Source organism: Pongo abelii, chromosome 21 (genome assembly GCF_028885655.2).
Source record: "Pongo abelii isolate AG06213 chromosome 21, NHGRI_mPonAbe1-v2.0_pri, whole genome shotgun sequence".
In the NCBI taxonomy this organism is placed as follows: domain Eukaryota; kingdom Metazoa; phylum Chordata; class Mammalia; order Primates; family Hominidae; genus Pongo; species Pongo abelii.
In genome coordinates, this window is record NC_072006.2 from 12,502,849 (window position 1) to 12,523,983 (window position 21,135).

General features: G+C 48.1%; 1 long non-coding RNA gene across 1 annotated transcript in view; it reads right to left on the minus strand.

Moving 5' to 3' along the window:
- Positions 1-21,135, minus strand: part of LOC112130335 (uncharacterized) — a 55,602-nt gene that overhangs the window by 16,179 nt on the left and 18,288 nt on the right. Inside the window, exon 2 of the long non-coding RNA XR_010138739.1 lies at positions 18,567-18,674. This is a non-coding gene — a long non-coding RNA (uncharacterized LOC112130335). The remainder of the gene's footprint in view (positions 1-18,566; positions 18,675-21,135) is intronic.

Sequence of the window (21,135 nt, forward strand, 5' to 3'; positions counted from 1 at the left end):
CATTGCTCCTCTGCCCCGTGTCAAGCAAGGGAGGCCCCTCAGGAGGCCTGGTGAGCACCTAGAACTCACTGGAAACCAGAAGTCTTGCGTGCAAACACAAGACACTGTGGTCCCAGGTGGGGATGGGGGAATGGGGATCACAGGGAGGGAACAGGCAGGCGCATCAAGTCTATCGCTAGTCCCTGTGCAGGAGGAGACAACAGGCTGCCATCACCCCATCTCTTCGCCACAGAGAGATGGTCCTCCTCTTTCTGCCTTCTTCCTCTTTTTGGCGAGGCTGACACCCTCCCTGGGCTCAGTCAGAGCCCCCCCACCCCACATCCCTTCATCCCTACAGCATACCAGGAAGGCAACTCACAAAGAGGCCACAGCACCTGGGCACATCCACACCCCAGCCCCGTGCTCTCCTGAAACCAGGGAGCACAGCCGTCCTCTGGTGGAAAAGTGAGAACTTAAAAATGTCCTCATTGGCTGCATTTCAATGTCTCTGGAAAAGCATTCACAACCAACCCATGGTTGAGAGAAAGCTTTCATCCATAAATGCTAATAACAGCCTGAAGGCTGAATCCCAGGACGAAGGGTTTCCTCTCCTTGCAGAACCAAATTGTTATGTCTAATTCTCGGTTGACTTTTCCAGGCGGCTCCGTGGCTCCTTCAGTGTGGTGGCACTGGTGGCCCGTGGGAGGCAGCTGGCTGACAGCACGGACTGTCTTTGAGCTGGAAGAGTCAGGTGAGTTGCTTGGTGTCTGGGAAAGGGGCTAGGTCTGGTCAGAGAAGCAAGTCCTACCTGTGTTTACCTTCCTGGCCCCGGACCCTGCTCCCTCCTTTCCAGGGTCCACTGAGCACAGAGTAAATGGAGCCAGGTAGCTCGTTGCCTGGCTTATTGTGTTGTTTTGGCTTTTAACTTTTAATTTTAAATTAGTTTAATTTTAGATTTAGAGAAAAGCTGCAAAAAATAGTACAGAGAGTTCCCTTATATTCTTCAGCCTGCTTCCCCTAGCATCTGATATAACCACAGCATAATTACAAGAAAATTATCACCAGTGAATTGAAGTTAATGTTAGTTAACTAAATAGCAGGCCTTACTTAAATTTTAACAATTTTTCTAAAAATGTCCTTTTTCTGTTGCAGAATTTTATTCATGATCCCATACTGCATTCGTTGTTATTTTTTCTTTGTCTCCCGTGGTCTGTGACAGTTTCTCAGTCTTTTCTTGTTTCTCATGACTTTGACACTTTTGAAGAGTACTGGTCAGTAATTTTGTAGAATATCCCTCAGTTTGGGTTTGTTCAATGTTTTCGCATGATTGGAGTGAGAGTATGCATTTTTGGCAAGAATACCATTAAAGTGATGTATGTCCTTATATCAAAGAGCTCACTATGTTAATATGTCTTGTTACTAATGATGTTAACCTGATCCTGTGGCTAACTTGGTATCTACCAGGTTTCTCCACTATAAATGGACTAATATAATATGTACTGTTTGGTGCCTTTTTTCTCAATAATAGTTTTTAGATTCATTCATCCATAATGTTGCGTGTGTTGTTTGTTCCTTTTTATTGCTGTAAAGTGTTCCATTGTGTGACTATACCAGCACCTCTCTCACCTCCAGGACAGGTGAGGAACATCAGCTATCTTTCTCTCCATTGCCTACAGCAGTATTTGCACTGGTACCACTGAGTACAATTATATGGTGCACAACTAGTGCAGCTAAACATGGCAAGCTGAAATCCAAGGACTGTCTGAATCACAATGCAAGTTCTCAGATTTCTTTACCCCCAGAGGATTGATTCTATTGCATGCCATCATTTGGGAAACTCAGGGTAAAGTCCACACTCTAGCATGGCAGCATGGTAAAGTGGTTAATGAACATGAGCCCTGAAGTCTGGCTCTGGGTTCAAATCTTGTTCTTGCCACTCATGAGCTAGGTGACCTTGAGCAAGTTACTTCCTCTCTGTGACTGTTCCACCAGTAAAATAGGTTTAGTGATGATAGTACCTGTGCCATAGGCTACTCCAAGGATTAAATTTAATTTAATTTTAAAAAGCCTTGGCCAGGTGTAGTGGCTCATGTCTGTAATCCCAGCACTTTGGGAGGCTGAGGCAGGCGGATCACCCAAGGTCAGGAGTTTGAGACCAGCCTGGTCAACACGGTGAAACCCCATCTCTACTAAAAATACAAAAATAGCTGGACGTGGTGGCAGGCACCTGTAATCCTAGCTACTCAGGAGGCTGAGGCAGGAGAATCGCTTGAACCTGGGAGGTGGAGGTTGCAGTGAGCCGAGATTGCGCCATTGCACTCCAGCCTGGGCAACAGAGTGAGACTGCATCTCAAAAAAAAAAAAAAAAAAAAAAAAAGAAAGCATTTAGCATGGTGTCTGGCATAGAATAAACACTCAACATGTTAACAGTGTTATTGTTAATAAACATCATTGTTGGCCAGGCACAGTGGCTCATGGCTATAATCCCAGCACTTTGGGAGGCCGAGGCAGGCGGATCACCTGAGGTCGGCAGTTCGAGACCAACCTGACCAACATGGGGAAACCCCGTCTCTACTAAAAATACAAAATTAGCCAGGAGTGGTGGCGCATGCCTATAATCCCAGCTACTTGGGAGTCTGAGGCAGGAGAATCACTTGAACCTGGGAGGCGGAGGTTACAGTGAGCCGAGATTACGCCATTGCACTCCAGCCTGGGCAACAACAGTGAAACTCCATCTCAAAAATAAATAAATAAATAAATAAACATCATTGTTGATTTTTATGGATTATTTATTTCTTGTTATTAATATTATAATACTACTTATTAGCTTTGCAGCCTCCATCTCTGAGTGCATGGTTTGGATGAGCATGTATCCCTAAGAGCTGCCAGCAAACAGAAGAAGAGTTCCTGCACCTCTTGGTACCTGAATGGTCCAGGGTCACTAACAAATAATAATACTCACAGCATGGGGTGTTCGTCAGGATTCTACAGAGACATAGAACAATTTGTGTGTGTGTGTGTGTGTGCATGTGTGGAGAGAGGAGAGAGAGAGAGAGAGGGGCTTATTTTAAGGAATTGGCTCATGTGACTGTGGAGGCTGGCAGAACTCCCTCTTCCTGCAGGGAGTCAGTCTTTTTTCTTTGAAGGCCTTCAACTGACTGGATGAGGCCCACCCACATTATGGAGGGCAATCTGTTTTCATCAATGTCCATTGATATAACTGTTACTCTCACCTAAAAGAAATTACCTTCACAACATCTGGACTAGTGTTTGACCAAATATTTGGATGCCGTGGCCTAGCCAAGCTGACATATAACATTAACCATCACAGAGGGGTACAGTTTGTGGTCCCCCTTCACATACAGAGGTTGACAACTAGAAAGCCCTACAGCAGTCAGTGTAGATAAAAATGGGGGGGTGGGCTCACCAGGCGGACTTGCCTTGTGACGTAGGGGGACTTGGGCTGCCTGGCAGTCCCTGCATCGAGTCATGGTGGCCCATGCTTGGACCTAGGCCAAGACATATCAGGACTGCCAGACAGTATTATTTCAAATAATGTGAAAATCTGAATTTCTAGGTGAAAGTTTCTATGTCTTTAATACTGGCAACTAGTTACATGTTTTTAAATGTGTGCAGGACAAATGCATAAACCCAGAGGAAAGACGTGCCCTTGGGCAGCCCATTTGCAATCATGACCTACACGATCTTACTAAATCTGTCAGCTTCCTTGTTTTAGGTATTCACAGGGCTTCTAGTCATAAAAATTGTAGTTTTGTAGGGGCGTTAGTGAGTTCTTTGAAAGCAGGATTTCTCTGCAGATCCGGAGCAGTGCTTCCCACTCTTTAGCATGGTTCAGAATCCCGGGAGGGCTGTGAAACAGCCACCACACCTCACCCTCATTTCTGATTCAGTGGGTAGGGGGTGGGCAGAGAAAATCTGCTTTTCTAACAAGCTCCCAGGAGGTACTGATGTTGATGGTCCAGGGACCAGGCTTTAAGAACTGCTGATCTAGAGGGGAAAAAAGAACATGGGTGGACAGCGAGGAGAAGACATGGTGACAAGACAGGGCAGATCCTGCAGGAGGAGGAGCCGGGGGTATTGCTTTGGATTCACCACTATCCTCAGTCCTGTCTGCCTCCTTTTCTGACATCCTGATCTTCACATCTCCACCAGGATAGTGAGCTCTGTGGTAGAGGCATCTTCTATAAGACTCTTTACCCATGAAGGACACTCTGAGGCCCGAGGGGCCTGAGAATGAGTCTTCTTATTTCATCTTTGTGAAAGATGATATGGATAATGGTGATGGTTGCACAACCATGTGAGTGTGCTTAATGCCACTGAATTCCACACTTAAAAATGGTTCAAGTGGGGCCTGGCATGGTGGCTCACACTTGTAATCCCACTTCGGGAAGCTGAGGCAGGTGGATTGCTTGAGCCCAGGAGTTTGAGACCAACTTGGGCAACATAACGAGACTCCATCTCTACAAAAAAAATACAAGAGTTAGCTGGGTGTGGTGGTGCACACCTGTGGTCCTGACTACTCAGGAGGCTGAGGTGTGTGGAGGCTGCAGTGAGCCATGATGGTGTCACTGCACTCCAGCCTGGGTGACAGAGAGAGACCCTGGCTCAAAACAAAACAAAAAGGTTAAAATGGTGAATTTTATGTTATGTGTATTTTACTACAATAAAATATATGTTCTACGCATAGAGATATGTATATTTGTAAAGCCTTGGAGTAGACCCAAATCAGCAGCATAGATGCTGAGGGACCGACAGGATTTGCGCTGGGAATGTGCCAGAAGGAAGAAACCCTTGAGCTCACCTAGCCATTCTGCAGATGAGCTGACTGAGGTCCAGGGCGGTCACCTTTGCTGTCAGGACTGGAACCTTAGGTGCATCCTCACTGAGCATCTGAGGACATTGCCAGGTACCTGTTCATAAGAACCCTCCAGAAAGGGCTGAATAGTGCTCCCTTCCCAAACACAAGGGATATGTTCATGTTCTAAAGCCCAGAACCTGTGAGTGTGACCTTATTTGCAAAACAAGGACTCTGCAGATATAATTCAGTGAAGGGTGCCAGGATGAGATCATCTTGGATTATCCAGGTGGGCCCTAAATCTAGCAATAAATGTCCTCATTAGAGATACGCAGAGGAGAGACTCATAAGTGAGACGGGAGAGGCCTTGGGAAGATGGAGGCAGAGAACAGACTGATGCAGCCACAAGCCAAGGAGCACCCAGGGCCACTGGAAGCCGGAAGAGAAAAGGGGGGATCCTTCCTGGAGCTTGTGGAGGGGCACGGCCTAGCTGACACCTTGACATTGGACTTCTGGCCCCCAGAGCCGTGAGAGGATGAATTTCTGTGTTGTTGGCCACACGGTTTGTGGTGGTTTGTCACAGCAGTACTGGAAAACAAATGACCTCCATAAATGGCTGAAAACTGAAGGGAGGAGAAGGGGACGGTGCTGATGGAGATGGCAAGTACTGTGGAAATAGATTCATCCTGTCTGGGCTGCTCAAACCAAAGCTGGCCTCTCCAACAATGGCAAGATAGTCACTGTATTCCCAGGGTGTCATCTTCACACTCCTCCAAACCCTCGCCCCCAAGTCACTTGACTCGACCTCCACATGGCTTGCTGGAAAGCCGGCTGGGAGCAGAACTCTTACCTCCAAGCAGCTGCCCCATATATACTACCCCAGGCCCCTAAGAGGCTGAAGCTGAAATTCCCAACCCCCCCTGGGTGGGTTCCGTGACACCCATAGGAAAAAGAGTGGAAAATCCTACAGAATTCCTGTGCGATCACAGTGGGGTGAAGTCCTGCCTCCACTGGCCCACCCAACCCAAATGGAAGTCAAGTGATGGCAGTAAGGGACACCCTAGCTCCCCTGCAGGAAACAGGATTTGCCCTGCTGAAATGCGCGGCCCTGCCCTTCCCGGCTGGGGTCTAACAGAGGCTTCCCTCCAAGGCCGAGAGTCAGAAGTCCAGCACTGCTCTCTGCCGCTCTTGGCTGCGGTGCCAGCAGGTCTCCCCAGCATCCTGCCAGTCTCTGCCCTCCTCCAGGCACGAACCAGGGTCTCCACAGCTAAGCCAACGCGGGATTGGTCTTCTCCAGGCTAATCCAGCTGAACCGCCCCCTCTGAATTAGAAAGGGCCCCAGGCCCCACGTCTAATTGGACACTCACAATGACCAGAAAATCAGGAAGAATGAACCCCAAACTGCTCACAAATGCCCCATTCTCCACTCCCCAAGGAGGCCCTGTCCACAAACAAATGGGCAAGCAACAGGCCCTTTCCCCAACCTCCTGGTGGGATGATGCCCTGGCGACGCCACACATTCCTTCTTGCCCAGACGCGGTTACCTCATGCACCCAGCATTTCCTATGAAGAGGAAAAAGCTATCCCAAGCCCATCTCAGGAAACATGATCTCTGGCCAGAGAGGCAACAGTCTGAGAGGACCAGGCTCCTGCCATGTGGTCCCCAGAAGGCAAGGGAAACTCTGGGCTCTAAATCCACAGCCCCCACCTGAAAACAAAAATCAAAACCCTACTGATTTTGAAAATAATTTCCTATCCCCAGAGTTTCTGTCTCTCTTTGATTCTTTACACTTTAACCAAATATCTTTTGCATTTATTATTTGACTGGGAGACACATGCCTCCCAGGGAAGCACCCACCAATATCTGGCCCCCTGGCCTGTGCCCCAGCCAGTGACATCCACACCCTTTGCCAGCCAGCAAGGAGGCAACTAGATCCCCCAGGCGTGCACTTGAAGCTGCAGCCTGTGGTGTGAGATGTGGTTCTTGGATCAGAGAAAGCCACGGATGTGCCCAAGGCAGGTATCTCATCTCCACCTCCTGTCACTTGTCTCAGCCTGTCAGTGGCTCGTCATGAAGGAGGTCAGGAGGGGGCCCTGAAGGCATGCTCTCTCCCACTTGGATGGTCCCATGAGCAACTGGAGTCCCTAAATCCAGCATCCTAGCGGTCTCCAGGCTCTGCAGCCACTTGTCTTTGGTCCAAGTTAGAAATGAGTTTGAGATACTACAGCACTAGTAGCAGAACTCTTTTTTTTTTTTTTTTTTTTTTTTTGTTTTGAGACAGGGTCTCACTCTGTAGTGGTGCAATCATAGCTCACTGTAGCCTGGAACTCCTGGACTCAAGTGATCCTCCTGCTTCAGCCTCCCAAGTAGCTAGGACTACAGGTGTGCACCACCATACCTGGCTAATAGTGGACTTAAAAGCACTAGTATTTGCATCTCCTCTTAGCCCATCCACCCCACTATCTCTACTCTTCTCTGGTCATTAAGCTTGGAGGGATCCCGTGTGGTGGCCCTGGGCTCCGGCCCTGGCTCAGTCATGGCAGCTGTGCAGGCAGGCCTAGCTCATGGGTCCAAATGGCAGCCCATGTACCATATGTCTGAGTATTTAAACACTATAAATCAAGCAAACAAACTGTTCAGTAAAATATGTTCCATGCTCCTACTTTGACATATACGACCCATGAGGCTGGATTTGAGTTCAGGATTCTAGGGCTCTGCACAGTTCTACTCCAGAGTGTGGCAGTCTAAGAAGAGTTCACCCTGGCCATGGCCTGGCCTCTTGCCTGTCCCACAACAATTCTGTCTGTCATTGCAGGGGGTCTTGTGTGCATGCACACAGATACTCAGCCCGAAATCCAAGTCCCATACTCATGTCCATGAAGAGCTACCACTTGATAGCTCCTGCACCTACATGCTCTAGTGTCAGGTCACTTTTGGGGGGACACACCTAGAAACGAGACCAACATGGGTCCTGGGAGGAGGCTCCATACCATTTGGGCAGAAAATCCAGGGTCGGGCTGGGCATGGTGGCTCCTGACTATAATCCCAGAACTTTGTGAGGCCAAGGCAGGAGGACTACTTTAGCCCAGGAGTTCCAGACCAGCCTGGGCAACATAACGGGACATTATCTCTACAAAAATTTTTTCTTAAATTAGCTGGGCATGGCGACATGTGCCTGTGGTCCCAGCTACTCAGGAGGTTGAAGTGGGAGGATCACTTGAGCCCAGGAGGTCGAGGCTGAATTGAGCTATGATCACACCATTGCATTCCAGCGCAGGCAACACAACAAGACTGTATCTTTAAAAAAAAAAAAAAAATCCAGGGCCCCAGATACATGAAATATGGCCCAGAAGGTCTCAGGCCCTGAGTAGACATGATCCCACAGCAACCAGACTCCTCAGTCTGCGGGGAGGGGCAAGGCCAGAGGAGGGCCAGAGAAGGGCCCTCTACAGTACTGGGTGCAGGGTAGGGCCCCCTACTCGTGAGGGTCTAGGGCTGTATTGGTATGACCTTGGGATGCTCTCAATGTGTGAGTCTGCTCAGGCTGCCATCACAAACATCAAGGACTGGGTGGCTTAAACAGAAATGTATTCTCATAGTTCTGGAGGCTGGAAGTTCAAGATCAAGGTGTCAGCAGGGCTGGTTTATCCTGCGCCCTCTGTCTTTGGCTTGCCTTCTTACTGTCTTCATGGCCTTTTCTCGGTGCATATGAACTTCTGCTCTTTTCCTCTTCTTCTAAGGACACTAATCATATCAGATTAGGGCCCCACCCTTATGATCTATGACTCATTTAACCTCAATTACTTCTTTAAAGACCCTACTTCTAAATATAGTCACATTTGGGGGTGAGGGCTCCAGCATACATATTCTGGGGGAGACACAATTCATTCCATAGCACTCAACCTCTCTAAGCCTCAGTTGCCTCATCGGTAAAAAGGAAATGATAATAAGGCTTGCTCCATGAAGATGGTGTGAAGATTAATTGGAATAAAGCAAGTAAAATGCCCAGCCCAGTGTCTGAAACATAGTAAGTTAAGTAAGCACTGCTGTGTAACAAATGACTCCAAGGCTTAGTGACCCAAGACAGCCCCCATTCTACTATCTCTCACAATTTTATGGATTGGGAATCTGGGCAGGGCTGGGTTGGGCAACTCTTCTGCTCCTCATGGCTCTAGGACAGTCCCTTTGTGTCTAGAAGGTAAGTCGGCTGGTTCGAAGGAGCTTCACTTACATGTCTGGTGCATTGGTGGGGACAGCTGGAAGGCTGATCTTAGCTGGGATATTGATCAGAGTACCCACACGTGGCCTCTTCAGGATGACCAGCCCAGGGCAGTCAAACTTCTTACAAAGGTCAAGGCTCCCAGAGCAGGAGTCCCAGCAGTGGAAGTGGAAGCTGCCAGACACAGACACCTAAGGCCTGGGCCCAGAAACTAGTATGGCAGCACTTCCACCATTTTCTACTGGCCAAGTGCCCACAGAGCCTCTCCAGATTCAGCAAGAAGGGACACGGACCCCACATCCCAACGAGAAGAGTAGCAAAGAATGCGTGGCCATCTTTAACCTACCACAGCCTCCAGGAAGTATTAACTATTATCATTTTTCAAACATGGAAGGTAAAAAACGGGAGGCCCCAAGAGTGGTGGGGTCCTTGGTGGTCTTTGACACCTGGAATAGAAAAGGGTTAGTTTTTGGTACTTTTAATGTTCAGAGCCTCTCCCCTCTCTCGTGACTCCACTACCTTACCCATCTCACGTCCAGTTTCAGGGACCCTTGAATCACACGAGTTAAACTTCAACTTACACTTCCTGTTCAGTGCGGTGCCTGTCAAGAGCTGTTGGTGGGAGACACATGGGCTTGCAGAGCTGCCCCACCCTCCCTCATGAAGCTCGCGTCCAGCCCAGGGAATAGGAAAATAAGCAGTGCTGTGCTGGTAGCCAGCTTTCTGGGGGATGGGAGGACCCCGACTTGTAATATTTGCTGATTTTCCTGGCATAAGTAAACCAGGACTGATTTCAAACTGCCAAAATGACTTCAACGAACCCAGAGTTGAGAAGAGATTCCCAAAACTGGCTCTTGCAAGCTGATGCATGCTTGTTCCAAAGATGGAAACAAGGCAGGGTCTGGTGAATGCCAAGCATAAACTGCAGGAAAGAGCGGGTCCAGTTGGGGATAGGATGACGGGGAGGAGGCATTCGGGATGAGGCTTGGAGAATGGGTAGAAATTACTGAAGGAGGAAGTTCCAAGCAGGAGGAACAGCTTCAAAAAAGACCTAAAGGAGGCCGGGTGCAGTGGCTCACGCCTGTAATCCCAGCACTTTGGGAGGCCAACGCGGGCGGATCACGAGGTCAGGAGATTGAGACCATCCTGGCTAACAGGGTGAAATCTTGTCTCTACTAAAAATACAATAAATTAGCCGGGCGTGGTGGCGGGTGCCTGTAGTCCCAGCTACTTGGGAGGCTGAGGCAGGAGAATCTCTTGAACCCGGGAGGCGGAGGTTGCAGTGAGCCGAGATCGCACCACTGCACTCCAGCCTGGGCAACAGAGCAACACTCCATCTCAAAAAAAAAAAAAAAAAAGACCCAGAGGCAGGAAAACCCAAGGTATACCAAAGAATATCGAGAGGCAGGGTTTGTAGTGGACAGCACATGAAGGATGGTTAAAGATCTGGGTAGAAGGCCAGGTGCCGTGGCTCACACCTGTAATCCCAGTGCTGTGGGAGACCAAGGCGAGCAAATTCTTGAGGCCAGGAGTTCTAAACCAGCCTGGCCAACATGGCAAAACCCGGCTCTACTAAAAATACAAAAAATCAGCTGGGCATCGTGGCGGGCACCTGTAATCTCAGCTACTCAGGAGGCTGAGGCAGGAGAATCACTTGAACCAAGAGGCAGAGGTTGCAGTGAGCTGAGATCTTGCCACTGCACTCCAGCCTGGGTGACAGAGGCGGAAGAGAAAAAGATCTTGCTTGAAAAGGTGAGGTGGGCTCTAATGATGAAGGGACTTGAGAGCAAAGCTGGGGGGTTAACATGGTTAAAAGAAAAACTGTAGACACATTTAACAAAGTTTAATTGAGCAAGGAAGAATTCTTGAATTGGGCAGCCCCCAAACCAGAGTAGGTTCAGAAAGACTCCAGTGCTGCTACGTGGTCAGAGAGGATTTATGGACAGAAAAAAGAAAGCTGCAGCCAGAAGAAGGAAGTGTGGTACAGAAACAGCTGGACCGGTTAAAACTGGGAGTTTGCCTTATTTAACAGTTGGCCACTTGTGATTGGCTGAAGCTGAGTGATTGGCACAAGAGTAGGTTACAGTCTGTTTACACATCCAGCTAGGTTACAGTTCACTGTGTCTGGAGAAACCTTTAGGCCCAACTTACAAGATGCAGCTTTAGGCCAAACCTAACATACTTCATTTACTAGGGAGGGCATCAGAAGGCTTTTGAGCAGGGATTGACGTGATCTGGAGGGTGCATTGGAAGTGGGGTGAACTTGGAAAGTGGGACCCCCTGAAAGGAGACAAGGAGATGGGACTGCCGATGGAGCAGAGGAGAGTGGGCCCAGCTGCATAGATTGGCTCTACCGTGGAGATGTCAAAGGTCTGGGCTGCGAGGCTGAAAGCCAGGATAGGGGATGATTTGCCCCGAGGAGCTGTTCTCCAGGGAAATCAGAAATCTTCATGGTCAAGTCTTGAAAAGTTTTGGTCTCCAGACAAAGGTTTCCAGTGGCAGCTCCTGGGGAGAATCTGGAAGCTGAGGACTTCCCCAAGGCCTTCTTTCCAGTAAGCAACCCCCTGCAGCCACCGCACAGACCCCCTCAGGCCTCAGGTCCCTCTTGGGCCCGTCTCCACTGCGACAAGGGGAAGCCAGGACAGGGAAAGCTCAGGGTGAGTTTGAACTTCAGGTGCCTGGGGCTGGCAGATCAGTGCTTTGTTCCTCTGTCCTGTAGTATTCCACCACCCCCTGGCACTGTCCTGAATGACGTGTGTTCTTTACACATGTGCCATGCTCTACAGCCCATCTAGTGCATTGGGAGGCAGCATCCCATTTAATCCATGCACATCCTGTCTGAGAGTCGCTATTTTTAAGCCCATTTCATAGGTGAAGAAGCTGAGGCCCAAAGAGGTGAGGGACTTCAAAAGGCAGTATGTGGCAGAATGAGGGCTCACAGGGCCTAACGCTTGTGCCTTGGAAGGTTCAGCCTACCTGGGAACACAAAACTTGCACTCACAAAATAACTGGAAGGAAATAAAGAAGAGCTCTTTCTGGGGTCTTTTCCAATTCAACAACCCGACGACCCTGGCTCCAGGAAAGCCCCTTGGAGAACCCTGCCAGGACAACCTGCTTCATCTATAAGTGTTTATTACACAAACATATCTCTTATCCTTGATCCAAATGAAATCACTGCCATTCATATGTAACCAGGATATAACTGGGCCATGCTGGGGCCCATCTAAACACAGTGGCCTTTGAATAAACACAGACCTCTCCCAAAGCCCTGAAAAACTTTTTTTTCTCAAGTCTCTTGAGCAGGCAAACATAGGAGGAGAGGAAAGAGTTGGGGGTGGGGAGCCATGTGCCAAACCCAACGCTGCCCACTGCAAACTTCTTACAGAGTCCTTCTGTCCGTCTCTGTCTCCAAAGCCCACGCCACAGGGCAGGGGCCCGCCCAGCCCTCCCTCTCCCCCTCAAACTCTCCGTTCTGCTAGCGTCCTGTCTCACTCCCCCTTCTCCTTCCTCCCCCTCCTACAAGCCCTCTTCCAGAGGTTTCCCTTCTGAGAGCAGCTCTAGAGGCTTTATTTTGAAAATCAAGGTAGCCCATTACCCCAGTTAGCACAACGAAGGGCTGGGTTAGGAAGTGGGTGCGGAGTCCTCCAGAGGCCAAGGGAGAGGGGAAGTGTTTGTGGAAGTCCCTTCTTTTACCAGATGTGGTGAAAAAGATGCTGAGTGGCAGCTAAGGGTACCTGGACTTAGCTCAGTCATTAAGTGTGCGAACTTGAGTAGGTGATTTCACCCTTGGACCTAAGAATAGAAACTGGGTATAGTGGCTCCTCCCTGAGGAGAGTACAGGGAAGAGAGACTCTGTGAACTTTGAACTCGCTAGGTTTGGGGATGAAGAGTGGTTCCTGCGAATGGCACAGCCTTAATCCGATCATAAGGAAACAGACAGACCTGAACTTGAGAGCATTTCCCGAAACCATGGGTCCTTTAAAATGCCAGGTCATGAAGGACAAAGAAAAAAGACCAAGAGACAAGACAGTGGAGGGCAAGGTGTAATCCAGGATCGAATCCTTGACTTGGGGAGGGAGTTTCTATAAGGGACTATACATCAGATAGTAGCTATGAGTCAGTGTTCTATCTCTTGAATTTGATCAATTGCACCGCAGGTATGTAAGAAGACGCCTTCGTGTTTAGGAGATAGATGCTGAAATATTTAATGATAAAGGGGCAGAAGGTCTCCAACTTTCTAAAGTGTTTCAGAAATTAATAACAGTTTGCGTATATATATGTGAATATGTGTATATATACACATATATGAGAGAGAGGCAAATGTTACAAGTTGGGAAATCTGGATGATTTTTCTGGTTTTTATAAGTTTTTTTCTAAGTGTGAAAGTATTTCAAAACAAAAGGTTAAAAAATAAGAATAGAAAAAAGCAGCGATACATAAGCGCTCTGAGTTTTATGAATTTTAATCAATTAAAGAAGTTTGTTGTTACTCCATTCATTCATTCAACAAATATTGGCTGAGCTCCTACTCTGTGTGGGACACTGTGCTAGGTGTCAGGATGCAGGGAACAAAAGGTCCGGCCTAGCAATCAGACCAAGGTTGGGTCTGCAGTGCATTCCAGGGGCCTCCCCATAACCCCTAATCCCTCCCGCTTTGAGACCCAGGCTCTCCTTGCCCTAGAGGCCAGGCTGTCACTGCTGCCAGGGGGCCCTTCCTGAGAACTGCCTTCACCTGAAGAGACCCACTTTGACCAAGCTTATGTCCCCTCCTGGTATCCAATGTCTGGTCATTTGGGCCCCCTTGCCTGGACTGGAATAACTCCAAAGACTATCCCAGCTTCAGATCTCCCACAGGGCCAGCTCCAGCCCTCATGGTGACAACATCGCAGTTCAACTCCTCCCTCTGCCCAAGAGCACTGTCCGAAAACTTGCTGCACATAATCTCTGTCTCAGAGTTTGTGTCTGAGGAACATGGTCATTACAGAGTCCCAACAGGAAACAAATGTCACAATCAAATTAAGAGAATTCCAGATGACTTATTAAAAGGACTGTTTACAAAGGTATGGGCAGGGTGTAGTAAGACCACCAAGAATGATGCAGTGACCTGGGGCTAGGAACAATTAAGCCTTTAGCAAAGGAGATAGCCGTGTTGAAAAGGTAACCATTGGCAGAGTAAGGTCCTTCAGCTGAGACTCAGCCAGCCCGAGATGACCCAGCAGAGACGGAGTCACAGGAGTAAACAAATGCCTTTCCTCACTCTCCTCGTCCCCTTCCCTCTACTCCTGCCCGGGCCCCCCATTGGCCACACCCAGCCAGAAGTCTGAAGAAGGATAAGGGTGGCTCTGGTGGTGGACGGAAGACCTCAGTACGGAGTCCCATACAGCACCCGAGCTTGACCCCTCTGGGAGTATCTGATGAAAGCTCTGGACTCTCCCCAGGAAATGGATCATAAATACACACACACAATTTTACACTTAATTTTAAGGAACTCATGGCTGCTATCCCAGGAAGCCCAGGCACCTGAGATTAAACACCGCAGTGCTATGAAATAGTAGAAGCAGAGGCACAAAACATGGGTGATTGAAGGGAAGAGAAAAGCAGAAAGAAGGGGAGGGGCGCTGATGTCCTCATCTTACAGAGCTGGGAATCAGCAACTGCTGTCAGAAGAGGAAATGCTCATGCAGGAGTCAAAAATAGTCATGAAAGTTCAGACATTGGGAGTAGTGAGCTAAATGCTCATCTTAGATATTGGGGAGTGAATAGCTGTTGTCTAAAGATGGTAACTGAGGGATGGAGGTATAAGTATGTGATTTGGAGTATGGAGAAAATCCATAAACAGCAACTGGCAAAAGATGTTGTCTTGGGGGAGTAGGACTGGGAGTGAACAGGGGCAAGTACAGCAGGAGAGACACGATTGCTTTTCATTGTAAGCCTTTCTGATGTAACTGAGTTGTTGCCACTATATAACACACACACACACACACACACACACACACGTGTCTGTGTGTGTATATATATAACTTCGATAAGTATAATTTTTGTAAAGAAACCTTTCCCTATTAGGATCTTCCAGCACGTCTAACCTCAAAAGGCCTCAGAGCCAGTTCAACCCGCATACCCTTCCAGCAGACTGGCCTGTGCCCACCTGCAGAGCAGAAGTGGCCCTGCTTCAGCCACCTATTTCTGAGTCACAAAATACCCTGAAACTTGATGACTCAAAACAACAAAAATGTATCATTTCTCTCCATTCTGTGGGTTGACCAGGTGGTTCCTTTGCTTCGCCTAGTGTTAGCTGGGACCCTGGGATGGCTAGAAGGTTACAGAATGGCCTCACTCACATGGCTCCACCAGGCTACTGGCTGGAGATCTGTGGAGCTGTTGATTGGCAGCCTTGGTTCCTCTCTGTGTGGGCCTCTCCACTTGGCTGCTTGGGCTTCCTCACAGAATGGCAGTGAGGGTCCAAGAAGGAGCCATTAAAGAAGTAAAGACAGAAGTTGAAATGACTGAAACCGTGATATTTACATAGCATCACTTGCACTGCATTCTACTCATCAAAAGAAGCCAAGGGTCACCTCAGGTCCAAAAGCAGGGAATTCGATTCAATCTCTGAATGACAGCAGTGGCAGAAACAGGAAGGCTTCATGGCAGAGGGAAAATACTCCACATGACCCTCCCATTGCTCCAACAATTCTCCCACAAGCCACACCTCCACGGACTGCCTGCTGGAGACTTCCCATCCAAACTTGTGATTCTGCACACATCCCAGCCCTCTCAGACGCATCCTCTCTCTCAGTCTTCTCTGTCCAGTGCAACCAATGGTTCTAGACTGACATGGTCACCTTGGCTTTCAGTGTTTTTATTGTTATCTTAGCCTTCATCAGATTTTATTATTTATTTATTTTTTTAAATTTATAATCATCTTCTTTGAGAATGATTCACCAGATTTTAAAATCCCAGATGATATAAACTAAGTCTTCTAAAATACTCTGTATATCCTAGTGAACATCATTTCCATCCCTCCCACTGAGAATTATAGTGAACAGATGCAATCAATGTTTAAATTATGTATTTACGAATATGTAATTTATATATCCATACTTACAAGGCTGCCACATTGCATAACTCCAGGGAGGCACTTTTATGTTATAGGCTATGCAAATGGTGTCCCCTGGAGGTATGCAGTATGCAGCTCATACAACTGAACATGGACTTCCTGGTTATGGATGTTTGGTAAGAGCATGTCTTTTATTCGACCTCTCTAATGCATACTCATTTTAGGGCGGTGGCTCTCAATCTGCACATTATAATCACCTGGGCAGGCCACACTGCCAAGCACTAAAATCTGAATCACCTCATGGTGGGACCCAGGCATCGGCAGATTTAAAGTTCCCTAGGTGATTTTAACATGTAGTCAAGGTTTAGAACCAGTACTCTCAGGGGATGCGTACAGAATCCTTGAAAAGGGTTTTGTCTTTGGTAAAAGTGTAAAAATAATTGGCATTCATGTATAGAAAAAAATAGAAAGTTGCAGGAAACTCTAAAAAACAAAATAAAACAAAACCAGTTCCATGCACTGAAGAAAATCCCTGTTGGGGTTTTTCTTTCTTTTCTCCATGAATATCCTTTGCCCCCTGCAGTCACACAGTGCAGAAAGCTTTGCTGGGCTTCACCCTGCCTCTCACTTCGGGTGGGAAGTGGGGAGGGATCATGGGGCTGTTGTTGGTGAACTTTGCTTTTCCCTCTGGCCTTAGGCCAAAAACGTGAAACTTTTTTGTTTGCAGAGATTGTCCTGTTCCTCCCTTAAACAACCTTTCCTGGCCCAACGGACACTGTAGGACTTAGTTCGGTCAGTGTCATGGTCTATACCTTCTGTGGTCTAAGCTGGCTCCAGACACTGGAGAGAGAATTGTATTAGCCTTGCTGGGCCTCGGCCCTGCCCTCTCCATGGGACATCTCCAGTGCAGGACCCTGGCTGATGGCCAGGCCTCTGCACATTCATTCTGTCATTATCCAGAGCAACCGCCCACACCCCAGCCCCAGGTCTCCCATCTCATTTGGTTGGGTCCCTGGTTCCTGACCGGATGCCTGGTCTGGTTCTCCTCTTCCTCTCCTAGGAACTTGCTTGCTCCTTTGGGAACTCTGAGCCTCAGACCTGGCAGAGCAGGAGCGTTACCCACTGGCAACATCCAGCTGGCCCCATCGCTGACCACCTACCACCTTTGGGACATTTGGCTCCTTATCTTGACCCTGGGCTTGACCTGCTATTGCTGCACCATCAGAGAGAACCTTCCTCAGCAGCCAGCCCCAGAGTTCCTCTACTCCACCTCCACCCTGGCTCTGGCCCCACCTTCTGTGATGTGATGGATTCACAAGCACATTTGCTCTCTCCACAAATGTTTACTGAAAGCCAATTATGCACCAGGCACGGCACTTGGTGCCCACATTAGAAGAGGTTCCTCCCTCCTGGAGCAGATAGCAAATACACTGTCCCTGAGAGGGGTGTTACCAGGTGATAGGACCCTGCCTGGGATTTGGGGACCGCTTCTCAGAGGAAAAGGGGCTAGGAGCCAAGACATACATGATGATGAGAAGCTGATGGGGTAAGGGAGCAAAAGCCTTCCAGAGAGAGGGAATGGCACATCCAAGGGTCTATGCGGAGGCTGGAGGGAGGCCATCGTGGTGGGGTCTCTCCAAGCCAGAGAGTAGAACTGGGTGAGGCTGTGAGGTGGGCCGGGCCACAGCACCAGATCCTGCGGGCCAAGCAAGATCTTAGTTGGCCTTCCAAGATCCTTCCACGGTTTCTAGGCAAGAGAGTGACACAATCAGACACACCCACCGATCAAACTATCCAGCTACAGATGCAGGAGCCACCATTAAACACTCCCCTTGTGTCATCTGTGGAAGGAGACAGACACTGGGAATGTGATTTGCCTGCCAGGATGGGAACTGGGTCACCCACTGAGGGGCAAGAGAAGAAGAAAGACTCTAGTATGTGTATGTTTGTACACCTTCTTTGCCAGGCATGGTGGCTCACTCCTGTAATTCCACTGCTTTGGGAGGCTGAGATGGGAGGATTGCTTGAGGCCAGGAGTTCAAAACTAGCCTGGGCAATATAGTGAGACCCCACCTCTAAAAAAATGGAAAACAATTAACTGAGTGCATTGGCACACATCTGTAGTCCCAGGTACTCAGGAGGCTGAGGTAAGAGGATCACTTGAGCCCAGGAGTTCAAGACTGCAGTGAACTATGATTGAGCCACTGCACTCCAGCCTAGAGGACAGAGTGAGACCCATCACTAAAAAGGACACACATGCACACAAATAGAATAAAAATTATGATTAATCCTGTCCCTTCAAAAAAGCTTAACTTTGCTATGGTTTGAAGGTTTGTCTCCTTTGAAATTCATCTTAAAACTTAATTCCTAATATGGCAGCATTGAGAGGTGGGGCCTTTAAAAGGGGACTGGATCATGAGGGCCATTTGTGTATTAATAGGTTCTTGGGTTATCATGGCAGTCGGTCATTAAAAAGCCAGCTTGACTCTTGCTCCTACCTCCGCCACAAGATCCCCTGCAGCACCTCAGGACTGCAGAAGAAGGCCACCAGCAAGAAGGCCCTCACCAGATGCAGCTCCTCAGCCTTGAACTTCCCAGCTCCAGAACTGTAAGAAATAAATTTCATTTCTTTACAAATTACCCAGTCTCAGATATTCAGTTATAGCAACAGAAAACAGACTAATACAAGCCCGAATCTCTTCCTGAAGAGCAATTAGTCAACTCCAAATTGAGGCACGGTCTGCCAAACAAATGACTGAATGCTTTGAAATATCAGGGTCATGAAAGACAAGACAGGCCCAAAGGTGGCTCCAGGTGAGAGGAGCTTGAGCGGAGGCACAATGGAGGGAGGCGGGTCTTGGCTGGATAAAAAGGGGCATGGACATGACAAAGATAACTTGCAACATTTGGACATGGGCCACGTAAAGAGACCAGGCTTGTATCTACATTAAATTCATTGAGGGTGGTCATGGTTTCGTTCTTATGTGAGAAAATGCTCATTATCTTAGAAGAGACATGTGGAAATAACTGGATAAAATCTCAAGATATCTCTGCAACTATTCTCAAATATAGAAAGAAACAAAAAGGCCTGGTGCAGTGGCTCACACGTGTTGTCCCAGCGCTTTGGGAGGCCAAGACAGGGCGATTGCTTGAGGCCAGGAGTTTGAGACCAGCATAGGCAACATAGTGAGACCCCATCACTACAAAGAATAAAAAAATTAGCCAGCTGTGGTAGTGCACATCTGTAGTCCCGGCTACTCAGGAGGCTGAGGCAGGGGGATCGCTTGAGCCAGGAGTTCAAGGTTGCAGTGAGCTATGATCATGCCACCATATTCCAGCCTGTCTCTAAAAATATAAATAAATAAAAAGAGAGGGAAATGATAAAAAAGGAAAGAAAGAAGGTGGGGTAGGGAGAGAAAGAGAAAGAAGAAAGGAAATTAAAAAAAAGAAAGAGAAGAAGAGTGATGGGGGAGATGAGAGAAGGGAAGGAAAGATACTGATTTTTTTTTTTGATGAATGAATATGTTTATATAGAGAGAGATATAGCAAATGTGGCAAAATATTAACTGCTGGTAAATTTCATAGTTATTATTCTTGCAAGTTTTCTATGGCTTAAAATTTTTCAAGATGAAAAGTCTGGGAAAATTAAGATGAACATAAAATAAAAACACTTTTTAAACAATTGCTTATGATTGGAAAAAACGAATTTGACTGTTGACAGATTCCAGGACCACTGCAACTCTTCATATTTTAAGAATAAACAAATCTCTCCCATTCAGCCTGGTGACTGGGTGATCTATCCCCACCCCTACGGATGACAGGATGTAAAAATCACTTACTCTGGACTCCACGAAATGGGTGAAACACCCCACTGTGAAGAGGCTGGGGGAGCTACATATTCAGAGGACTTTCGGTTCTTTTCAAGCACATAGACATTTCCAACAGTGTAATGTCCTGACCTTTCTCACATGCCAAGCTAAAGTCATTTTTCTTGAATAAGCTGAGATTTAGAAAAAGAAAACAATGAGCCAGGCGGCCTTTAAAGAGTGAATGTTATAAAGAGCATTTCCCGCACTGGGGCTGGGGGCTAGGGTGAGGGCTGCTCGTCTGGGTCACATGGGTTCCAATGATGCTGCTCCCATCACGTGCAGCAGCAGTCGGCCTCACCCTGGAATCAGAGCCTGGACTGGCCACTGTGTTGCCTTTACTCTTAGAACTGGAGATAATGAAAACTAGAACTCATTACATCTGTAGGTGCCCAACATCGAGTGTGCCATGTGGGCATGGGTCTCGGGAGAGGAGCATTTTGACGGTGCTCCTAAGAACCCAAAGGAAGACAGTGGTCCAGGGAGTGGCAACCTGGTTGGCTGGTAGGAACTGCAGTGGATGTGCATGCAGCCATGGCTTCCAGGGGAGCCCTGAGATGCAATAAGAATGGGGGACACTGATGATGATGCTCTTGATCCCACCCTCTCAGGCCACCCAACTGCTCTTAGTGCTGCCGGAGCATCTGAGACACGTGCAGGTTCTGCTTTCTGATGACAGCATCCCAAGGAGCCAAGAGCTCAGGCTCTGGAATTGAGAGCTGGTTCAAATTCTACACTTGTTACTTGCAGACTGGGACTTGGGAAAGCTGAACCTCTCCAAGTCTGTCTTCCTCATCCCTGAGATGGGGTAGAAGGAAGAGTACGCTGATGATTAAACAAGATGAAGCCTCTTACTCTCATACACGGTGCAGATCAGAGCCCCCAGCGGGTGCCCCACAGGTGGTAGCCCAGCCAGGAAGCTGACCAGGGCAGCAACCTGGAAATATGACAAGATGGAGCAAATCACACTCCCCAGAGATTGGAAGGAGCACTTCGTCCAACTGTGGGGATGAAGGTGGGGAGGAGTAGTACCGAGCATCACTAGGCTGCCTTCTGGGGAGAGAAGGACTCTGTAACTGGAGGGCCTTTCCTTTTCTGAGTAGAGTTTCCAAGTTTGGATTCTGAACTGAACCATCTGAGAAGATAATGCTGAGGCAAAGGCGCATGCAGCCATTCCCCTCCTCTCTGCCTCCCTTCTAAA